We start from the raw sequence: 24,709 nt of genomic DNA, 5'->3' as shown, positions 1-24,709 counted from the left end.
GGATAGGATTCTGGAACTGGATCACTCACTAGACAAACACTAACAAGAGACCCACTGTTATGGGGAAATAGAGGGTAGACATCCACTAGCATGCTGCCTTAATTGCTGAGACTTTTATTTGTAGTGAATTTGGATAGGATACAGATGGAAGGGATGCACTGGCATGCATGATACCTATATTAGTTGACATATATGGGAGATTTGGTAAAAGACTGTGGAGTTGGGTTGCTGCCATATACAATTGATGAACTGAAAAAATATATATGCAATTACTAACTCGGGAGAAAATGCAAGAGCTAGAATATGTTTATGACAGTGTTTAAAGATATCTTTATCCACTGCAGCCAGACAGTAGACTATGCTTAAAATCAGGCCCAGGCCTTGTTAGGAGAGTAGCAGAGCCACAACAATGGGTGAATTTGAAGCCTGAAATTATCTTACAGAAGGCCAGATATGTCGAGAGCCACATAATCTGGATAGAGAATCTGAACTGACACTAAAAACAGGCCCTGTTAGAGAGGAGACATATAGACATCAAGAGATAAATGCAGTCCTGGACCAATTCTAGCTTACAATGTGTTAAGGGGTTCACAAGGTGATCATTGCCGCTGTCCCAGAATATATAACTGAGATTGACATATTTTACATCTGGCAGAACTCTTACACTGGTTACTGGACCTGCAGAGTAAATGCAATCATGTTAGGAAAGGTCAAGAGGAAGCCTTTGAAAATGCCTCCTTTCCTGGCCAAAATAGTAATGCAGAAACAATACTGTATCTCAGGTAGAATAACAGTAATTAATACTACACTCAACACCTAAAGGACGCAGGATTGGTTACTCTAGCAAACAACATTTAATTCACCAGTAGAGCCATTGCAAAAAAAAATGTGGATTCTAGTAGATGATGGTAGATTATCACACACTTAGTCAATCTGTATCCCTAATCACAGTTGTATGTGAAGTATGTTATCTTTACTATAACGGATCAGTACAGCCTCCTTACTTGATACGTGCCTATTTATCTGGTGAACAAATTCTTTTCAATATCCATCAGAAAGATAGATCAGAAGTACTTGATTTCACATAAGACAGATAACATTACATTCACAGTCTTGCTCTGGGACTATGTTAACCCTCCTGCCCTCTGTTTCAATGTAGTCTGAAGAGATTTGGATCATTTGGATATCCCACAAAACATCAAGTTAGTCTGTTAAAATAATGACATAAGTTAATTAGATCTGATAATCAAAAAGTGACAAGAACTATAGATGTCCTGGTAAGAACTATGCCAGGGAGAAATATAACCCTAAAAATAGTCAAGAGCTTGCTGCATTCGTGAAGTTTTGAGGAAGACCGTAGTCTGGACATAATGGAACATCCATGCCCTCCATGGTAAAGAATAAGCTATTGTGCCTTCCACCTCCTTCCACCCAGAAACTGGGAAGCCTATTCTGATTTTAGAAGCAACATATTCTGCACTTGTAAAAACTGCTGCTGTGATCAATTTACTGGGGCCATAACAGGCTGCCAGTTTAAAGTAGAATGTCCAAAGAAAAAGAGAATTCTACAAATTTAGACTGTGAGGCAAGGAGACCTGCCTGCACATGAACCAGCAGACATAACAGTGATAGAACACACAGTGGAGAAAACCATCATACAGAGTTTTTGACCAGCCAAAGGAAGCCAATCTCCATTTGCATGCTTTCTGCAACAGGGAATTATACACCATTTGAAAAACAACTACTAGCATACTATGGCAGAGATGAAGTGTCTGACCATGGAGTATCAAATGAACATGTCACTAGAGCTGTCCCTCATAAGCCTGGTGCTATAAGACATACAAAATCATAGAATCAAGTAGAGACCCTCAGGCTTGAGAAGGTCCCTAAATAGATGCCCAAGAATCCCATTTGACTCATCTCTTCTGCACTGACACTGTCCATGGTCTCATGGAGTAGAATGGAAAGGAGTGAGTTCCATACAACCAGGTAATAGAGGAGAAAAAAAATGCCTAGTTCTTGAATAAATAAACTCAATATTAACGTTAGCCAAAAATAAACTGCTGCCACACTACAACCCCAGGAGCGACCTTGAAAATAATGATGAAGGGAAATTCTTCACAACGGGCAGAGCTTTGAGTAATGTGCCTTATCATCCACTTTGTGTGAAGAGAAAAGTGGTTCATAGTAAAGGTATATATAGCCACCTGCTTTGTGGGAAATGGCCTGGCTCATTGGTCAGGGACATATAAGGAGTAAGGTTAAGAAATCAGGGACAAGAAGGTATGAAGAAAAAGCACTGAGAAGGGCCTATAAGAATGGACAGTGGTATGGTTTGGCTGTGTCACCACCCAAAATCTCATCTTGAATTATAATCCCCATAATCCTCACATGTCAAGGGCAGGACCAAGTGGAGGTAACTGGATCATGGGGGTACCTTCCCCCATGCTGTTCTCATGATAGTCAGTGAGTCTCTTGAGATGTGATGATTTTATAAGCATCTGACATTTCCCTGCTTGCACTCACTCTGTCCTGCCACTCTGTGAAGAAGGTGCCTGCTTCTCCTTTGCCTTCCACCATGATTGTAAGTTTCCTGAGGCCTCTCCAGCAATGTGGAACTGTGAGTCAATTAAAACTCTCTCCTTTATAAATTACCCAATCTCAGATATTTATTCAAAGCAGTGTAAGAATGAACTAATACAGATACCAAACGTCAGGATCTGCATGCTCCACATTAACGCCCATCAGAAAGTATCTGATGTAAAGGAATTAAACAACCAAATAGGCAAGACATCTCATCTAGTAATTATCATCAAGACTCTGTCCTCAGCCATCACAATGCTTTCATGGTAAGAACATAAATGTAAGAGCCGTGGTGGCAGAGATGGGTTTAATAGTAAGGGATTCATCTTACAAAAACTAATTTCAATATTGCCACTTCTGAACGTCTGACCTATCAATCACAGATACTGATGCTGGGATCTAGACATGCTGCCATCTCTCAAGGATGCCAACCAGCCACTTTTTTGCAGGTAGATCACATTGAGCTCCTTTCACCTTAGAAAAGACAGAGATGCATCCTCAAGAGGATTGATATGTATTCCAGGTATATATTGGTCTTTCCTGCCTATAGTACCTCAGTTAGTATCACTATCCAAGTGCTCATACTGATTAGCCAACATAGGATTACATAGAATAATGTCTTAGACCAAGAAATCCATTTCCAGCCAATGAGGTTCAACACTGGGCACATGAACATAGGATTCCTATGTTATACCGCATCCAGGAGCTGCCAGCTATACACAACATAGACTATCCATTGAAAATGTAGGCCAGGCACAGTGGCTCGCACCTGTAATCCCACCACTTTGAGAGGCCAAGGTGGGTGGATCACCTGAGGTCAGGAGTTCAAGACCAGCCTGGGCAACATGGTGAAACCCCATCTCTACTAAAAATACAAAAAAAATTAGGCAGGCGTGGTGGTGCATGCCTGTAATCCCAGCTACTCAGGAAGCTGATGCAGGAGAATCACTTGAGCCCAGGAGGCAGCGGTTGCAGTGAGTTGAGATTGTACCATTGCAATCCGGCCTGGGTGACAGAGCAAGACTCCATCTCAAAAAAAAAAAAAAAGAAAAGAAAAGAAAAGAAAACGTAGCTAAGGTGCCAGATAAAGATAAGAGATGAAACTCCACAAAAATGAGGTGCTATCAAGATGTGGTATATACCTTGAACCAATAATAATATGTTGCTATGTCTTAATAGGTAGAATATCTGGGTCCACGATCCAAAGGATGAAAGCAGACGTGGCCTCTCTTATCTTCATACCCAGTGATCTACTTAGGAAGTTTGTGTTTCCTAGTCCTACAACGTTAGACTTGGCAGATCTAGGGGTACTGGTTCCCAGGAGTAGGAGTGGGAAGGAAATGCTTTCACTAAGGGACACAGTAAGGCTCCACTGAACCTAAAGCTAATCATTTTGGGCTCCTCAATACAGTAGATCAGCAGGAACAGAAAGGAGTTTCATTCTGGCATGAAGTATTGACCTAGACCATCATGAGAAGGTAGAGTTGCCGCTAGCTAAGAGGGGCAATGAAAAGTAAGTCAGAAAGTCTGATAATTCACTAAAGAGAAGCAGTGCTTTCTTCCCTGAATCACCTTCTCTTGGTGATGCCATGCCCAGTTTTTAACTGTGAGTAAGAAAGAACAAGATTCATGGGAGGGACATGATTACCTAATCCTCAGAACCTCAGAACTCTCTGGAAAGAATAGCTGTGTCATTTCAACTGGAAAGCAATCTACATTAGTAGAAATCCTGCCCATGTAGGAAAGGAGTTTAGGATGAATGGTGGAGAAAGGAGTTGATAGGTATCGCCTATGGACCAATTAAACATTGGGAGCTGCAGCTTATTCCATTAACCATCCTCTTGTAAGTCCTTTTATTTACTTAGAATTTGTAACTAGTCACAAAACCACAGGATCAATCAAATAAACTTACATGAGATGGAAGTGGCCCTGAATGGTGTAAGGGGTGGAATGTAGTTAGTCTTCCATCTGTGTTTCCTTGGATCCCTTAGCCACTTTTGTGCAGCTCTCAGTTTGCTTTCATTCCCAGCAGCAAGCATCTGTGTATCTTCATTGGAAGACTTCACTTAGGTTGCTAGAAGTCATGTTGCCTGCACACACATAGCACAGCCAGAAGTACCTGAGAACTGACATGGCCCCAAGGGCAGCACTTAACCAATGACTGATAGATGTGAGGTATAAATACTCCAGCTCCTTTACTCCATTATTAGAAAAAATCTGAGGTGTGACCTACATTGTCCCCAGAGTTCACTGCAGAAGTGATACAAAATTAGCTTTAAGGGACTTTGCTTAATTCCATACCCTCACTCAATCTCCTTCCTTTCCAATGCCACATTTCCACTTCTCTACTGGTTTTTCCTGGGATTATGTTCTAATGAATTATTTTAGAAAAATATAATAAATACACTATTACATATGCTACTAGATAATCAAAGCTAATAAAATCAGATACATAAAATAATTTTGGCCTGACATTTTCACATTTATATAAAGTAGAGTGACAAAGAACACAAAATACAGCAAAATGTAAAAAGGTATAGAAGGCACTCTGAAAAATTTTGAAAGAATTTTCCATTTGCACTCCTGGCTCCAAAGAAGAGAGAATCTCACTCTGTTGCCCAGGCTGGAGTGCAGTGGCATGATCATGGCCCACTGCAGCCTCACCCCCGGACTCAAACTATCCTCCTATCTCAGCCCCTCAAGTAGCTGGGACTAAAGGCATGCACCACAACACCTGGCTAATGTTTCTATTTTTTGTAGAGACAGTGTTTCGCCATGTTGCCCAGGCTGGTCTGGAACTCCTGAGTTCAAGTGATCTGCCCACTTCAGCCTCCCAAAGTGCTGGGATTACAGGTATGAGCCACTGTGGCCAGCCTAAACACTTCCGTTCTATTCATAGCTGTAAACCACCATCTGTTCTTACGAAACCTAAAAAAAAAGTTGGAGGTGGGGGGCGGACACCTATAGTGTGTTTATCTGCTCCAGTTAATGGTCAGCAAGATCTGGACAACCGGATACCAGCGGGGCCTGTAGCTCTTAAAAAGATATTTCAAGAGGATTTTAGGAAGATAGTGCAGTAGAAGGCACCAGCAATCTACCATCTCCACCTAGACAATAATTGCACTAACAGAATCTATCTGATGTAATTATATGGAACTCTGGAGTCTATTGAAGGCTTGCAACTTCCAGAAGAAGGTTTAGATAGTAAATTACAGTCACTTTTAGTCAATTTCCACTCTTTGCACAGCAGCCGCTACCTATCCTCCACTCCCAGCCCCATGGCAGGCAGCTGTGCACACATTTCAGGAGCAGCTTGCACACAGCTTATGGGAACCAGGTGGGCAAAAAGCACCTTCCCTACAAATATCACTGATTGCTGCTTCTGATAACATAGGTGCAGACAGAGGGGTAAGTAACCATTGTTATCACATCTCTCCCCATTGTTTGCAACCTCCTACACCACTGGCTGAAGTAACCTATGGGAGATTTAGGAACAGTGCCCTTTCCCTGATGGTAGATCTACTAGACAGACTCTAAAACTATCTTAAAGTTCTCGAAGAACCAAAGAAAGATGTAAAAAAAACAAAGGCAAGAACATGATGTCCAAACAAAATGAAAATATTCATAAAGAAATGGAAAACCTAAAAAAGAAACCAAAAGGAAATGCTGGAGCTGAAAAATAGAATAACTAAAATTAAAAATTTACCAGAAGTATGCAAAAGCAGAGATGAGCTGGAAAAAAGAATCCATTAACTGAAGATAGGATACTGAAAATAAATGTGTCTAAAGAACAGAGACAATAAAGATTGAACAACAATAAACAGAGAGCCTAAGAGACCTGTGGGACACCATCAAGCAGACCAACATATGCAGTATGGGAATTCCAGTAGGATAATAGGGACAGAACACGGCAGAAAGAATATTTGAAGAAATAACGACTGAAAACTTCCCAGATTTGATGGAAGGCATGAATATAAACATTCAAGAAGATCAATAAACTCCAACTAAGATGAACTCAAAGAAACTCACAATGAGACACATTATAATTAAACTTCAGAAAGATAAAGAAGGAATCTTAAAAGCCACAAGAGAGAAGCAACTAATCATATATAAGGGATCCTCAATAAGATTATCAGATTTCTCATCAAAAAGTTTGCTCATCAGAAGGCACTGGACCAATATATTCAAAGTGCTATAAGAAAAAACTATCAACCAAGAATTCCATATCCAATAAACAGTCCTTCAAAAGTGAGGGAGCAATAAAAATATTCACAGACAAACTTAAGCTAAGGGAGTTCATTATTATTAGACCTATCCTGCAAGAAATGCTCAAGGGAACTCTGCAGGAGGAAATGAAAGAGCACTAGACAATAACTGAAAGCCATATAAGATATCTTTAATCAATAAAGATAAATATATGGGCAATTGTAAAAGCTAGTATCATTTTAACAATAGTTTGTAACCCCACTATTTTTTTTCTATATGACTTAAGAGACCAACACATTTTTTAAACAATTGTAAGTCTAAAAGCTAGTATTACTGTAACATTAGTTTGTAACTCTATATTTTGTTTTTTTACATAATTTTAGAGATTAATGTACTTCAAAAAATTATTAGCTTATATTTTCTGTTTTTATGCTACAGACAATGTATGAAACATAATTTTATGACATCAACAATCAAAAGACTTGAAGATAAAGCTGTAAAGGAGCACAGCTTTTGCATATTAATGAAATTAAGCTGTATAAATTTAAATTAAAATGTTATAACTAACTTTAGGGTGTGAAATGTAATCCCCATAATTACCACAAATAAAACAGCTATAGAATATACCCCCAAAAAAGAAAATAAGACAGTAATTTAAGTGTCTCACTAGGACAGGTGCAGCAGCACATGCCCATAATCCCATTAGTTTGGAGGGCCAAGGTGGAAAGATCTTTTGAGTCCAAGAGGTCAAGACTAGCCTGGGCAATATATCAAGGCCCTGTCACTGCCTATATATATACTTAATTAGCCAGGTGCAGTGGCATGCACCTGTAGTCCTAGCTACTTGGGAGGCTGAGGTGGAAAGATCACCTGAGTTTAGGAGTTCAAGGCTGCAGTGAGCTAGGATCACACCGCTACACCCCAGTGTAGGTAACAAAGCATGACTCTGTCTTGAAAAATAAAAAATAAACTCACTATTAAAAATCGACTACACACAAAAGAAAATGAGGAGCCAAAAAAGCTATAAGGCATATGGGAAGCAAATAGCAAGATAACATAAGTTCCTCCTTATAATGAATTACTTTAAATTTAAATGAATTAAACTCTCCATCAAAAGACAGAGAATGGCAGAATGAAAAAATAACCATTATCCACCTATATACTGTCTGCAAGACTTAACTGAGATCCAAAGACACAAATAAATTAAAAATGAAAGGATGGAATAAAATATTCCTTGCAAATAGTAACTGCTATGGTTGAACGTCCACTCCAAAAACTCATGTTTAAATTTAATTGGTATTGTGATGGTATTAAGATGTGGGGCCTTCAGTTTCTACAAAAGGAATAAAATACCTAGGACTAGAGCCAAGAAGGGAAGTGAAGGACCTCTTCAAGAACTACAAACCACTATTCAAGGAAATCAGAGAGAACACAAACAAACAGAAAAACATTCCATGCTCATGGATAGGAAGAAACATTATGAAAATGGCCACACTGCTTAAAGTAATTAATACATTCAACGCTATTTCCATTAAACTGCCATTGACATTCTTCACAGAATTAGAAAAAAACTATTTTAAAATTAATATGTAACCAACAAAGAGCCTGAATAGCCAAGACAATCCTAAGCAAAAAGAACAAAGCTAGAGGCATCACACTACCTGACTTTAAACTAAACAAGTCTACAGTAACCAAAACAGCATGGTACTGGTATAAAAACCGACACATAGACCAATGGCACAGAATAGAGAACTCAGAAATAAGACTGCACATCTACAACCATCTCATCTTTGACAAACCTGACAAAAGCAAGCAATCGGGAAAGAACTCCCTAATTAATAAATGAGGCTGGGAGAACCGGCTAGCCATATGCAGAAAGTTGAAAGTGGACCCCTTCCTTGGACCTTATGCAAAAATTAACTCAAGATGGATTAGAAACTTACATGTAAAAGCCCAAAACTATAAAAACCCTAGAAGATAATCTAAGCAATACCATTCAGGACATAGGCATGGGAAAATAGTTTATGATAAAAACGCTGAAAGCAATTGCAACAAAAGCAAAAATGGACAAATGTGATCTAATTAAACTGAAGAGCTTCTGCACAGCAAAAGAAACTATCATCAGAGTGAACAGACAACCTACAGAGTGGGAGAAAAATTTTGCAATCTATCCATCTGACACAGGTCTAATATCTAGAGTCTACGAGGAACGTAAACAAATTTACAAGAAAAAAACAAGCAACTCCATTAAAAAGTGGGCAGAAGACATGAACAGACACTTCTCTAAAAAGACACTCATGCAGCCAACAAACATATGAAAATAAGCTCAACATCACTGATCATTAGAGAAATGCAAATTAAAAGCACAATGAGATACCATCTCATGCCTGTCAGAATGGTGATTATTAAAAAGTCAAGAAATAACAGATGCTGGCAAGGTTGAGGAGAAAAAGGAATGCCTTTACAGTGTTGATGGAAATGTAAATTAGTTCAACCATTGTGGAAGACAGTGTGGCAATTCCTCAGAAATCTAAAGGCAGAAATACCATTTGACCCAGCAATCCCATTACTGGGTATATACCCAAAGGAGTAGAAATCATTCTATTATAAAGATACATGTGGCCGGGTACGGTGGCTCATGCCTGTAATCCCAGGACTTTGGGAGGCCGAGGCAGGCAGATCACCTAAGGTCAGGAGCTCGAGACCATCCTGGCCAACATGGCGAAACCCCATCTGTACTAAAAGTACAAAAATTAGCCAGGCATGGTAGCCAAGCACCTGTAATCCCAGCTACTCAAGAGGCTGAGGCAGGAGAATAGCTTGAATCTAGGAGGCAGAGGTTGCAGTGAGCCAAGATCGTGCCATTGTACTCCAGCCTGGGTGAGAACAGTGAGACTCCATGTCAAAAAAAAAAAAAAGATACATGCATGCGTATACTCATTGCAGCACTATTCACAATAGCAAAGACATGGAATCAACCAAAATGCCCATTAATGGTAGACTGGATAAAGAAAATGTGGTACATATATGCCATGGATCACTATGCAGGCACAAAAAGGAATGAGATCATGCCCTTTGCAGGGACGTGGATCAGCAAGCAAATGCAGGAACAGAAAAATCAAACACCGCATGTTCTCTCTTATAAAAGAGAGCTGAACGATGAGAACACATGGACACATGGGGAGAACAACATACACTGGGACCCATCAGGAAGGGTGGGGGAGGGAGAGCACCAGGAAGCATAGCTAATGGATGCTGAGCTTAATACCTAGCTAAAGGGTTCATCTGTGCAGAAAACCACCATTGCACACACTTACCTATGCAACAAACCTGCACATCCTGCACATGTACCCTGAAACTTAAAATAAAAGTTGAACAACAAAAAAAGAAGTGGGACCTTTAAGAAGTGATTAGGCTATAAGGGCTCAGCCCCCATGAATAAAGTAATGCTGTTATTGTGGGAGTGGATTAGTGACTGTGGGAGTGAGCTCCTGATAAAAGAATGAGTTTGGCTTGATTTCCTCTTCCTGTCTCATGTGCTGACTTGCCTTTCTGCCTTCTACCTTCCACCATAGGATAATACAAGGATACTGACCCTTGCCAGATTCCAGTACCATACTCTTGGACTTTCCAGCTCCATAACCATAAGCAAAATAAAATATTATTGTTTAAAAAGTACCAGTCTGTGGTATTCTTTTGTAGCAGCAGAAAATGAACGTTTTAAAACAGTAACCAAAGGAGAGCAGGGATGGTTACACTAATATCAGAAAAAAAATGACTTTTAATCAAAAAAATTACAAGAGACAAAGTCATCATCTAATAATATAAATTTCAATATAGCAAGAAGATAGAACAAGAATAAACAGTTATACACATACTGATAAATCATCAAATTATATAAAGCAAAAACTGACAGAATCAAAGGAAGAAATAGTTCTATAATAATAGTTGGAAATTTCAATACTCCACTCTTTTTTTTTTTTTTTTTTTTTTGAGAGAGAGTCTTGCTCTGTGGCCTAGGCTGGAGTGCAGTGGCCGGATCTCAGCTCACTGCAAGCTCCGCCTCCCGGGTTTACGCCATTCTCCTGCCTCAGCCTCCTGAGTAGCTGGGACTACAGGCGCCCGCCACCACGCCCGGCTAGTTTTTTTGTATTTTTTAGTAGATACGGGGTTTCACCATGTTAGCCAGGATGGTCTTGATCTCCTGACCTCGTGATCCGCCCGTCTCGGCCTCCCAAAGTGCTGGGATTACAGGCTTGAGCCACCGCGCGCGGCCAATACTCCACTCTTAATAACGAGAACAGCCAGACAGAAGAAAAGCAAGGGAGCAGAGAATTTAACCACATGATAAACCAACTAGATCTAACTAACATGTATAGAATACTCTACCCAGCAACAACAGCATACATATTCCTCCCAAGTTCACAAGGGACACTTTCCAGGGTAGAACAGAGGTTAGGCCACAAATTAAGTCTCAATACATTTAAAAAGATGAATATCATACAAAGCACCTTGTCTGACCACAAAGGCATGAAGATAGGAATCAATAACAGAAGGAAAATGGGAAAAAATTACAAATTTGTTGAAATTAAACAACACATTCTTAAACCACAAATGAATCAGAGAAGAAATTACAAAAGAATGTAGAAAATATTTAGAGACAAATGAAAATAAAAACACAACATACCAAAACTTAGGGGATGTAGTGTAAGCAGTAAGGAGGAAATTTATGGCTATACATGCTTACATTAAAAAAACAAGATTTAAAATCAATAACCGAACTTTGCAACTGATGAAACTAAAAAAGAGAAGAACAAACTAAACCCAAAGCTAGAAAAAGGAAGGGAATAATAGAGTTTAGAGCAGAGATAAATTTAAATAGAGAACAGAAAGACAGTAAAGCAAACCAATGAAACAAAAAGTTTGTTCTTGAAGAGATCAACAAAAGTGACAAACCTAGATGGAATTTCTAATAAAAGAGAAGACTCAAACTACTAATGTTGGAAATGAAAGTGGGGACATTACTGCCAATTCTATTAAAATAAAAAGCATTATTAGAGAGTACAATGAACACTTATATGCCAACAAATTGGATAACCTAAATGAAATGAACAAATTCCTAGAAGCATAAAACTTACCAAGACTAAATTAGTAAAAAAGAAATATTGTTGAGGATTTCTGCATCAATCTGAATAGCCCGATAATTAGTAAGAATATTGAATCGGTAATCAAGAATCTCTTAACAAAGAAAGACTCCAGACCCTGAATTTGATGGCTTCACTGATAAATTCCCCTAAGAACTAACACAAATCCTTTTAAACTATTCTAAAAACTTGAAGAAGGAACACTTCCTTACTCATTCTATAAGACGAGCATTATCCTGACACCAAAACCAGACTGATACAAAAATCCTCAACAAAATACTAGCAAACCAAATTCAGTAGCCTATTAAAAGTATTATACCCCATGACCAGGTGTAATTTATTCCCAGAACATAAGAATGGTTCATTACATGAAAGTCAATCAATGTAATACACCACATTAACAGAATGAAGGGAAAAAAACACATGATAATCTCAAATGATGCAAAAAATTGACAAAAATTCATCTTTTCAACAAGGAATAGAAAGAAACTACTTCAACATAATAAAAGCCATCTATGAAAAACTGACAACAAATATACTAAATGATGAAAAATTGAAAGCTTTTATTCTAAGATTAGCAACAAGGCATGGATGCTCACTTTTGCCACTTATTCAACATAGTACTGGAAATTCTAACCTAATAAATTAGACAAGAGAAAGAAATGAAAAACATCAAAACTGGAAAGAAATAAGTAAAATTATCTCTGTTTGCAGATAATATGATCTTATATGTAGGAAAACCTAAAGATTCCACAAAAATATTATTAGAAATAAATGAATTCATTACAGTAGCAGTACACAAAGTGAACAGATAAAAATCAGTTGGATTTCTATACCCTAAAAATAAACAATCTGAAAAGGAAATCAGGAAAATAATTCCATTTAAAATAGCATTAAAAAATTCTAAGGAATTAACCATGGAGGTGAAAGACTTAAACAATGAAAAACATATTACTGAAAGAAATAGAAGTCATAAATAAGTAGAAATGCATTTCATGTCCATGGACTAGAAGACTTACTATTACTAAGATGCCAATACAACCCAAGCAACCTACAGATTCAATGCCATATCTATCAAAATCTCAGTGATATGTTTTGTAGAAATAGAAAATCCCATCCTAAAATTCATATGGAGTCTCAATGAATCTGAATAACCAAAACAATTTTGGTAAAAAAAAAAAAGAACAAACTGGAGGGCTCATATTAACATTTCTGGATTTCAAAACTTATACAAAGCTACAATAATCAAATATTGTGGTACTGGCATAAAGACAGACTTATAAACAATAGAAAAGATAGCTCAGAAATAAGCCCTCAAATACAGGGTTGAATTACTTTGACAAGGTGCCAAGTTCATTCAGTCTTTTCAACAAATGGTGTTGGGAAAATTGGATATTCACATGCAGAAGAATGAAGTTAGACTCTGACTTAATATAAACAAAAACATTAACTCAAAATACACAAAAGACCTAAATTTAAGACCTGAAGCTATGAAACTCTTAGAAGAAAACATGAGGCAAAAGCTTCATGACATTAGATCTGGCAACATTTTTTTTGATATGACACCAAAGGCATAGGCAACAAAAGAAAAAATAGAGAAATTTGACTTCATGAAAATTACAGTATTACCTTGATTATACAACCAGACAAGGATACAACAAAACAGAAAATTACAGGACAATGATTCTAATGAACATAGATTCAAAAATCCTGAACAAAATACTTGAAATCAGAATTCAATAGCACATTAAAAAGATCATTCATCATGATCAAGTGGGATTCATCTCAGGAATGCAAGGACAATTTGACATGAGCAAATCAATAAATGTGATAGATCACAATAACAGAATAAAGGATAAAATCCATATGACCATTTCAACAGATGCAGAAAAGCATTTAACAAAATTTGGCATTAGTTCCTAATAAAAACTCGCAACCAATTAGATATAGAAAAAACATACCTCACCAAAATAAAGGTCATATATGATAAGCCCACAGCCAACATCATACTGAATGGGGAAAAGTTGAAAGTTTTGCCTTTAAGATCTGGAACATAACAAGGTTACCCAGTTTCACCACTGCTATTCAAGATAGTACTGGAAGTCCTAGCCAAAGCAATTAGGAAAAACTGAAAAGCATTCAAATTGGAAAGAAGAAAGTCAAATTGCACCTGTCTGCAGACAACATGACATTATATATTTAAAAAAACCCTAAAGACCCCACCAAGAAAACTGTAAGAATTAATACAGAAAAGTGGCAGGGTACAAAATCGACATGTAAAAATCAGTAGCATTTCTATGCATCAATAGTAAACTATCTGAAAAAGAAATCAAGAAAACCATCTCACTCATAATAGCTACAAAAAAGGAAAGTAGGAACAAATCTAACCAAGGAGGTGAAAGATATCTACACTAAAACTTCTAAAACACTATTAAAGAATTTGAATAGGATACAAATAAATGGAAAGGTATTCCATGTTCATAAATTAGAAGAATACTATAAAAATGGCCATCCTACCCAAAGCAATCTACAGATTCTATGCAATCTCTATCAAAATTCCAATGTCATTTTTCACAGAAACAAAAAAAAAAAATCTAAAATTTACATGGGAACTACCAAAGACTCTGAATAGCCAAAGCAACCTTGAGCAAAAATAATAATAACAATAATAATAATAAAGCTGGATGCATCACACTACTTGATTTCAAAACATACTACAAACCTGTAGTGACCCAATAGTATGGTATTAGCATAAAAACAGACACATAGACCAATGGAACAAAATAGAGAGCCCAGAAATAAACCCACACATTGATAGCCAATTCGTCTTTTCGGTTTTTTCTTTTTTGTTTTTGGAGACAGCATCTTGCTCTGCTCCCACAGGCTTGAGTGCAATGGCTATATCACAGCTCACTGCAGCCTCAATCTCCCAGGCTCAAGCAATCCTCCCACCTCTGTCTCACAAATAATTGAGACTATAGACACATGCTACCATGCCCAGCTACATACTTTTTTTTATTTTTGGAAGAGAGGAGGTCACACTAGGTTGCCCATGCTGGTCTCAAACTCCTGAGCTCAAGCGGTCCTCCTGCCTTGGCCTCCCAAAGTGTTGGAATTACAGGAGTGAGCCACCATGCCCAGCTGCCAACTGATTTTTGACAAAGGTGCCAAGAACACACAATGGGGAAAAGACACTCTCTTCAATAAATGGTGCAGGGAAAACTGAATATCCACATGTATAAAAATAAAACTAGACCCCCTATGTCTTGCCATACACAAAAAACCAACTCAAAATAACATAAATACTTAAATATATGACCCAAAACTATGAAACTACTAGAAGAAAACATAGGGGAAATGCTACATGACAAAAGTCTGTGCGAGGATTTCTAGACAAAACCTTAAAAGTTAAGCAACAAAAGCAAAAATAAACAAATGGAACTACGTCACACTAAAAAGATCCTGCACGGCAAAGGAAACAGTCAACAGAGTGAAAAGAAAACCTATAGAATGGGAGAATATATTTGCAAAGTATACATCTGTTAAGGGGTTAATATCCAAAACTTATGAGGAACTCACACAATTCAATAGCCAAAAAACAAATAATTTTATGTAAAAATGGGCAAAAACCTGAACAGACATTTCTCAAATGAAGACATAAATGGCCAACAGATATAGGAAAAAAAATGCTCTACATTACTAATCACAGAGAAATGCAAATCAAAACTACAATGAGATATCACTTTACCCCAATTAGAATGGCTAATTTCAAAAAGACAAAAAAGTAACAAATGCTAGTGAGAATGTGGAAAAAGGAATGCTTTTATAAACTATTTGTAGGAATGTAAATTAATAGAGACATTATGGAAAACAGTATGGTGCTTTTTCAAAAAATTAAAAATAGACCTACCATGTGATCCAGCAATCCCACTACTTGGTATATTCCAAAGAGAATGAAATCAGTATATTGAAGAGACAACTGTACTCCCATGTTTATTGCAGCACTATTCATAATAACCAAGATATGGAATCAACCAAATGCCCATCAATGGGTGAGTAGATTTTTTAAATGTGCTATATACACAAATGGAATGCTATTCAGCCATAAAAAAGGATGAAACCCTGTCATTTGTGACAACATGAATGAGACTGGAGGACATTATGTCAAGTGAAATAAGCCAAGCACCAAAAGACAAATACCACATGACCTCACTCATATGTGGAATCTAAATAAATTGATCCCATAGAAATTGAGAGTAGAATAGTGGTTATCAGAGACTGGGGAGAACAGTGAGAAGAGGAAGCAGGGGAGAAGATAATCAAGGGGTACACATTACAGTTATATAAGAGGAATATACTCTGGTACTCTATTGCACAGCAGGATGATTATAGCTAACAATAATGAATTGTCCATTTCAAATAGAAAAGAAGATTTTGAACATTCTCACAGCAAAACAAAGTTTAAGATGATAGGTATGTTAATTATCATGATTTGATCATTACACCATATATATGTATCAAAACATCATATTGTACCCCATAAATATGAACAATTATATGCCAATGAAAATATTTTTTAAAAGGTGATACAGCTTCAACTAGTTTTCTCACTCAGAACATATGTCTTTGGAGCATACGTATAGCTGCTCTGAAACCACCATGTTGCAGAGACCACAGGAAGGTAAAGAGAGAGTCAGAGGAGCCCTAGCTGTTTCAGCCCCCAGCACTTTGAAGTTTCCTGGTCCCAGTGCCAAACATGTGAATGCAGAAGCCTTCAAGATGATTCCAGCATTATCCTGTCTCATGGCAGCCAGGTGAGATACTCTGAGTGGGAACCACCTAGCTGAACCCAGTCACCAAATCATAAGAGATAACAATAATAAACGATTATTGTTGTTTCACACTCAAAAATAAGAAAATTACAAAATTCTGTGCATCAAAAGATACTATCAGAGTAAAACGGCAACCCACAGAATGGGAGAAAATATTTACAAATCATGTATCTGGATATTAGTGTCTGGGATATGTAGAGAATGCCTAAATACACAAAAAAATAAAAATGGACAAAGAACTTAAATAGACATTTCTTCAAAGAAGATCTATAAATGGACAATAAGCAAAGAAAAGATGCTCAATGATATGGTTTGGTTCTGTGTCCCCACCCAAATCTCATATTGAATTGTAATCCCCAATATAGGGGGAGGAACCTGGTGGGAGGTGATTGGATCATGGGGGTGAACTTCCCCCTTGCTGTACTCATGATAGTGAATGAGTTCTCACAAGATCTGGTTGTTAGAAAATGGGTAGCGCTTCCCCTTTCTTTCCCTTTCTCTCTCTCTCTCTCTCTCTCTCTCTCTCCTGCTGCCACATGAAGCTGTGTGTGCTTTCCCTTTACCATTTCACCATGATTGTAAGTTTCCTGAGGTTTCCTCCGCCATGCCTTCTGTACAGCCTGTGGACTGTGAGTCAATTAAACCTCTTTTGTTTATAAATTACTACAGTCTCAGGTAGTCCTTTATAGCAGTGTGAGAATGAACTAGTACACTCAACATCACTAATCATTAGGAAAACTCAAATCAAAACTACAGTGAGATACCACATCACACCAATTAGGATAGCTACTATAAAAAATATATAGAAAATTACAAGTGAGGATGTGGAGTAATTGGAACCCCTGTGCACTGGTGGTGGAAATGTAAAATGGTACATCCATGTATTAGTCTGTTCCCACACTGCTATGAAGATACTACCTGAGATTGGGTACTTTATAAAGGAAAAGGGTTTAATTGACTCACAGTTCCACCTGGTGGGAGGAGACCTCAGGAAACTTACAATCATAGTAGAAGGCTAAGGGGGGGCAGGCACCTTCTTTACAAGGCAGTAGGAGAGACAGAGAGTGAAGGGGGAACTACCAAACACTTTTAAAACTATCAGCTCTCATAAGAACTCCCTCGCTACCAGGACAACAGCATGGAAGAAACTGCCCCCATGATCCAATTACCTCCCACCAGGGTCCCTCGCTCAACATATGGAGATTACAATTCGAGATGAAATTTGGGTGGGGACACAGAGCCAAACCATATCAAACCACTACAGAAAACAGTATGGTGGTTCCTCAAAAACCTTAAAATGGAATTACCACATGATTCCGCAATTCCACTTCTAGGTATATACCCAAAAGAATCGAAAGCTTGGTCTTAAAAAGATATTTGTACATCTGTATTTGTAACAGTATTATTCACAATAGTCAATGGTGAAAGGCCACTCAAGTGACCATTGATGATGAGCAGATTAAGCAAACTATGGCATACATATATATGCAAAGGAATATTATTGTTTCTGAAAAAGGAAGAAAATTCTGACATATTCTATAATATGGATAAACTTTGAGGATATCATGCTAAGTGAAATAAGCCAGTCACAAAAAGACAAATACTGTATGATTCCACTTAATATTATTATTTTTTTTTTCTTGAGACGGAGTCTCACCCTGTCACCCAGGCTGGAGTGCAATGGCATGATCTCGACTCACTGTAACCTCTGACTCCAGGGTTCAAATGATTCTCCTGCCTCAGCCTCCTGAGTAGCTGGGATTATAGGTTCCCGCCACCACGCCCAGTTAATTTTTGTATTTCTAGTAGAGATGGGGTTTCACCATGTTGGCCAGGTTGGTCTTGAACTCCCAACCTCATGCTCCGCCCACCTCGGCCTCCCAAAGTGCTGGGATTACAGGCGTGAGCCACTATGTGCAGCCCTCCACTTATATAAAATACTTAGAGTTATCAAAATCATAGAGACAGAAAGTAGAATGGTAATTACATGGGCAGAAGTAGTAAAAGGGAAGTTGTTTAATGAGTACAGAATTTCAGTTTTGCAAGATGAGAAAGTTCTGGAGTTGGATGGTAGTGATAGTTGTGCAACATTATGAAAGTATTTGATACCACTGAATGAAACACTTAAAAACTGTTAAGATGGTAAATTTCATGTTGTGTGTATTTTACCACAATAAAAAAAAAAATGGGGAAAAAAGATATTACAGTGAGTAAGAGCCCAGCTTCTACTGAAGTTATTTCCATTCGTGTGTGTCATTGAAATAGGCACCAAAGTCACCCCAAGATGAAATGAACATAGCCAGTATACAAGGTCAATCTCTTCCTTTTTAGCTTTGACTCAGAGAGACCCCTTGCTATTACTGCTGTCAACTTCATATTCTCACTGTCACCCTCTTGACAACATTGTCATTCAGATGTCCCAGGTCATATCAGGTAAGGCTAAAGCAATCAGAGCAGACAGATTTCTATTCAGGGCTATTTGGAACTGTCTTGTTACCTGAAAGATTCTCCTAATTCATGTGACAACTGGTGATCTACCTTACTCATCATCAGAGAAATATATAACTTTTTTCTCTCCCCTTCTCTAATCCTCTCCCCACCCCACTTACTGTTAGGGATGGATTTGCACTGAGTCATACATATTCTCTTCTAAATTTTAGGAGTACAAACATGGTCAGCCTTGGTCCCTGAGTATACAGTCTAGGGAAAAGATATATGTTAAACAACTAATTATGTAGATAACCATATAATTACTATTCTGATAAAAGATACAAGGGAGGATTATCAGAGTCCTATGAGATCATATAACTACAGGACTTTCTATTCTTGCTGTTTTCTAGAGATTGAGAGGTTGCTTACCTAAGGAAGGGGCATTTAAATTACAACCTAGAAGATGAAAACCAGGGAGAATGCAGTGTCATGAGCAAAGGGGGTGATGGTGGGCAATGAGGCCAGGGAGAGGCAAGTCTAGATGATCCTGTTGTTTGTTGTTACCTCACTGAGTTAGATTCTTCTTCATACTGAACATCAGAAGTTTAGATCTGTTATAGTACAAATAATTTTTATTTGCAAATTCTATAATGAAACACATAGGACAGAGAGCAATGTGAAAAATTCCCAGGATGTTTCAAACTTCTTCAAAAGTGCTTTTATCTTCTATCCTATATAAGTGGGGGCATTTTATCCAATATAGGTGAGGACATCTTTCAACCAAGGCAAGGTCTAACATTGCTCCAAAGAGTCAAAGCCCCGTATACCAAAGCCAGAATAGATAACATGCATGTTCAGGCAACAATAAAATAGAAAAGCAACTCCCCACTTGGAGTGTTCACTTATTGCTTGCATACTTGTTCACAATGTAGCCAATTTATCTCTACAGACCTTTTTGTTAAATAATAGGAGGCTTCAGGTAAGATTCATTCATTATAGTCCTCAAAGCTAATCTCAGAGTGGAAAACTTAAAAGAGAAAACTTCTGCTATAAGAAATCCAAATGAAATACCTAAAAGGAAAATTTTCTGAAAATTACTATCTTGAGTAGAAACTGTTAAAAATACAACATGTTAGAAAAGAATAAAAACTGATCAATCCAGTGGGCACAACAGTAACTCTGGAACCAAAGAGAAGCTGACGACCATATGAAATCATCAAGTATACAACGCTCGCCTGCAGGTACCCTCAGAGTTGCTCCTATGAGACCAAAGCCACTGGCTGACCTGCACTTCACCCCTATGGTTCCTGTGACACAATCCCTCTACTTGTGTTATTGAAATCAGAACATTCTTATCCAGAGGAGGAAAGGGTGTGGCAGCAAAACTGTGTGGTCCAGAGCTGGCTGTGGTGGCTCACATCTGTAATCCCGGTGACTCAGGAGGCTGAGGCAGGATAGTTGCTTGTGGCCAGGAGTTCAAGACCAGCCTGGGCAACATAGTAAGACCTCCACCACTACAAAAATATATATATTTTTTAATTAGCTAGGCATGGTGGCATATGCCTGTAGTCCTTGATATTTGGGAGGCTGAGGTGGGAGTATCTCATGAGCCCAGCAGTTTGAGGTTACAGTGAGCTATGACTGTTCCACTGCACTGCAGCCTGGGAAACAGTAAAATCTCATCTCTAAAAATATAATAAAATTGCACAGTGGCTCCCTCCTGTAATCTCAGCACTTTGGTAGGCCGAGGAGGGCAGATCATGAGGTCAAGAGATTGAGAACATCCTGGCCAACATGGTGGAAACCCAACTCTATTAAAAATAAAAAAATTAGCTGGGCATGGTGGCACATGCCTGTAATCCCAGCTACTCGGGAGGCTGAGGCAGGAGAATCGCTTGAACCCGGGAGGCGGAGGCTACAGTGAGCCAAGATTGTGCCACTGCACTCCAGTAGAGATGGAACCAGTTTCCCCCTCTCTAAGTAGAAACCATTGACAGTGACAAACCCATAACTTTTTGACTTTGGCTTTTGCTGAATTTGCAAGTGTTGATCACCTGTAACAGGGTCCTGTTGAAATAGGAAGGTCATCGGTGATGAAGGGCAGAGATGCCCCAAATGGAAAAATCTCTTTAAGCTCTGTGTAGCTTGGTAAATATAGTGTTAGGATTATCAATTTGCAGGAGATATCCTAAAATTTGAAGTCTGAGATATCTGGATAAACACCCTAAACAGCAGGCAATGTCCCCATAATATCAGAACTCATTTCCTTGGGTTAAGTGGCTTTTTAAATCCAGAATTTAGGAAGTGAAGGAGCAGGAGCTATCTCAAGATAAGCCATAGCTTCCTTGGAGAAGCATGGAGAAACGGTGGCAACTGCAATATCACAATGAGCTCCAACAATGAACTCGGGACCAAAGATAGATAAGAATCATTCTTGTGACTTTTAACTTAGAGAGAAATCTATTATTTCAACTAGGATGGACAAAATGTGGGCATGCGACGCAGTTCTAAAATGCAAATCAGCTCTTTCTTTTAAAAATGGAGACCTGGTGAATCACTCACAGACCACTTAAAATGTAAAATAAAAGAAATGAAATAGCCAATACACTCAGTTTGGAGCGATCCTTCAGACGATTTTGCGCCGTATGGCTTTACCCACATGCACATGCACACACATACACATACACACATGCACACACACACGCACATGCACACACACCTGTACACACACACACATGCACATGCACACACACATGCACGCACACATGCCTGCATACCCGCACACTGGTCTTAACGGTCATAACCATGGATCTTCCATGATCTTATATGAATGTATATGATCTTTCGCTGGATCTTATATGATCTTTGCTGATCATGATCTTGTATGGTCTTCCGCCATGATGTAACGGTCTGTTAACCATGCTGATCGATCGCCGCCATCGTCGCCATGCCATGCCGATCTGTGCCGATGTAGGTCATGCTGCTGGTCGCCATATAACCGCCATGCCGTCTTTATGCTGATCATGTTATGCCACTGGTCATGATCTTGATGCTCCGATGTATGGCGTTATGCTGCCGATCGCGTCGTTGCTGATCTGCTGCCATTGCCGATGCCGTAATGGTTAACCGCCAGATCTTATGCCGCCGCTATGCGTCATGATCTTCGATCGCCAGACGCCGATCAGGCAGACACACAAGAACATGCATAATACCTACTTACACAGGCACACATATGCACATACTTTAAATAAGTGGGGTAATAGGGTATTTTATTTTGTCAGTATTATAAGATAAAGAAATAGACACAGATAAAGATATATAGATATTTACCATCAAGCTCTTTAAATCATAAATAGAAAAACATGTAATACAATATGTATATTTTATTCCATTATCTGTATTTACTATAGTTTAGCCAATCCCCAAACAGTGGTAGAACCAGTTTTGTTCTTTTTATATTTTAAACATTCTTCTTAGATACAGTCTTTGCATACTTACCTGAATATGCTCTCAGGAAAGCTCCTAAAAGTGGAATTGCTGAATTAAAGGGCAGCCCAATATGTTTAAATCTTGGTACATATTGCTAACCTGGAGATGATCTGGCACCAAGGGAGCCTGTTGTCCTTGCACTTTCCCTCTCAGCCTGAAGCCCTGCAGCATCTTGGCTCAGCTGTGGTCTGTCTTTACACAGACAGCACAGGCATGCCTGAGTTTCCAGCTGTTTCCCTGCTTTGAGGGGAGCAGTTCTCTCTGGAGAAAAGACAGAAAGCCCCATGTTCCCTTCAGCCCCTGCTGCTCCACGATGGGGAAGGAGGCTAAGCAGGAACACCTGTCTCTCTTGCAACACCTGATGACACCACTTTCCACACTGGAGACCTGCAATGGGCCTGTCACAAGTGTTACCAGTGAACCCTGCCCAGGTCTTGCGTCCATGTGGGAGCTGGCTGCGTGCAGTGGCTCACACCTGTAATCCCAGCACTTTGGGAGGCCAAGGTAGGAGAATCACTTGAGCCCAGAAGTTCAAGACAAGCCTGGGAAACACAGCGAGATCCCATCTCTACAAAAAACTTTTTTTTAATTAGCTGGGCATGATGGTATATGCTTCTGGCATATGCTACTTGGGAAGCTGAAGTGGGAGAATCTCTTGAGCTCAGGAAGTCAAGGCTGCAGTGAGCCATGATCATGCACTGCACCCCAGCCTGAGCAATACAGCAAGACTTTGTCTCAAAAAAAATAAAATAAAATGACAGCAGAAGTTAGTGGAGCTGTATGAAGACTCCAGGTGAAAACCTACAGTATTAGGTCAGGGGATACCCTCTAGATTTGGTGCAGATCAGTGGTCCTCAACTGGAGGAGAAGGAGATTTTGCTCCCCTGCCCCTACCCCGGGAACATCTGGCAATGTCTAGAGATGTTTTAGGTTGTCACAATTGTTGGGGATATACTACTGGTATCTGCTGAGTTGAGGCCAGAGATGCTACTAAACATCCTACATTGCACACAACGGTCCTCACAACGAAGAATTATCTGACCCAAAATGTCTACAGTACTGAAGTTGAGAAACACTGTTGTACATAATGTATTCTCTATTTTTGGTTGTATTTGTTTATTTCACAGAATATCAGGGAAAGAAGATCTGCAAATTTGCAAATAGTTGAAACTGTCATATATGGGTAATTTTTTAAATAAAAACCATATTGTATCATTTAATCTTTGAATGCTTCTCCCATTCTCTGCCTCTCCTCCTTACCCAGAAACCAAGAACAACAAGCTCTCTAGTTTCCCAGAGTTCAAACCTGCTCTACCTACTTTGAAACCCAAGTGGCACTGACACAGATAAGCCTGATTAGAATTTTCCCTCTGTCCTTTGTTTTAAATTAACTTATATAGAATTAGTAGAACATGAAGTCTTGTTCCTTCCTTTCCTGCTGTAGGGTGATTTTTATCTCATTCATATCATTTTAATATATAGTCACCTATCCCAACAGACATCAGTTGATGTGATAACAATCTCCTTTAGCCTGAAGGCAGAAAGGGAAAAGGGGGGCTTTCTTTCCAAAGGGAGTAGCTTTTCTTTAAATGAGAGTTCCAACATTCTACATGCTAATCCCCTCTCTTCACCACCCTTTACATATATCAAGAGCAGGATCTAAGTCATTTGGAAGCATTTGAGCCAGTTCATTGGATATGCCCCATTGCTAAGATGACTATCTGAGAACAATCCATAATTTATTCAGACTTGGATCCATTCCAGCCCTTCCGTGAGGTCTGTAACCTCAAAAACCACTCAATCAGTGTTCCTGGCTGACCAAAAACACTCTCTCAGAAGAGAGATGCAATGAGTCATGAGTGAGAATTCTGAAGTAAACAACGACGGCTTCTATAATAACAGAGTCTCTGTAAGGTTTCCCTGCTGCATTGGGGTAGCATTCAGGAAACATTACAGTGTTCTGTAGTTCATAGAAGGGAACTTCACTGCAAAACTAAATTGAGTTCACAGCCCACAGGTATGCAC

General features: G+C 38.8%; 1 pseudogene; it reads right to left on the bottom strand.

The window, feature by feature from the left end:
- The window catches only part of LOC100999627, a 51,972-nt pseudogene extending 29,783 nt beyond the window's left edge, over positions 1 to 22,189 (bottom strand).
- Positions 22,190 to 24,709: the final 2,520 nt, after the last annotated feature.

This window comes from Papio anubis, chromosome 1, assembly GCF_008728515.1.
Source record: "Papio anubis isolate 15944 chromosome 1, Panubis1.0, whole genome shotgun sequence".
Lineage (NCBI taxonomy): Eukaryota > Metazoa > Chordata > Mammalia > Primates > Cercopithecidae > Papio > Papio anubis.
The sequence above is the reverse complement of the archived record's forward strand: the minus strand, read 5'-3'. Positions and strand labels throughout refer to the sequence as shown.